The sequence below is a fragment of the Otolemur garnettii genome, unplaced genomic scaffold (assembly GCF_000181295.1).
Source record: "Otolemur garnettii isolate 467f Iridium unplaced genomic scaffold, OtoGar3 scaffold00022, whole genome shotgun sequence".
Classification (NCBI taxonomy): domain Eukaryota; kingdom Metazoa; phylum Chordata; class Mammalia; order Primates; family Galagidae; genus Otolemur; species Otolemur garnettii.
The window spans coordinates 15116538-15117413 of NW_003852417.1; positions in this window are offsets into that span (position 1 = coordinate 15116538).

Below are 876 nucleotides of genomic sequence, written 5' to 3' on the forward strand. Positions count from 1 at the left end.
AAAAAGAAAGAAATACATATTTGGTCCCCTGCTTCCTAGCAGAGTTTCTAAAAACCTTTGTAACTTCCTGATAGGGGTGAAGAGAACATCTTTTGTTATACATAATAAACCCTTTTCAAGAAGATCTAAGTTTATGCTAATGGAATGACTCTTGGAAGATGGGGCTGGTTGCCAGAGGAACCAGCCCTGTGATCAGAGGGTTGGAACTCTCAGCTCCACTCCTCTAACTCTGCAGGAAAGAGGGGCTGGAGACTGTATGAATCACATAATAGTCATTCAAAATTTAGAAAAACTTGGGTACAAAATGAGATTTGCAAATAATATCTTTATGCAAAATATTTTCAATATAACATTACACAATAATTTAGAATTTAGTTCTTCTCTGTCTCCAAAGCCAGCAAATACTGGATTATTTTCTATTGTCCCAATGACTACAATAATAGCAGAGCACAAGGAAACATCTCTCGTGTGAGGGTTGACATGGAATCAGATTTGTTTATAATTTATAATTCTGGACTGTCTACCAGAAGAAATACAAAGATAACATACATATATATAAAAGCAAGAATATGTCTCTATACCAACAATAATCATCAAGAAAATACCATTGAAATATTCAAAACAGCCACAGTAGCCATAATGATCTCATTGAAGACCCCGTCATAGGATTTTGACCTGAAAAATGGAGATTACAACATACCCGTTCAGGCATCCCACATGGATCTTACTCAAGGGTTCCCTAATCCCCTAATAAAGCTTCAAGATGACTGTGATTTCACCATATCCTAGACACTTCCTTCACAAATGGAGCCAGGCCTCAGACTGTCCTCAGCTCCCACTCTCCAGCCACTGATGACAGAACTGGCCTCCACTTCC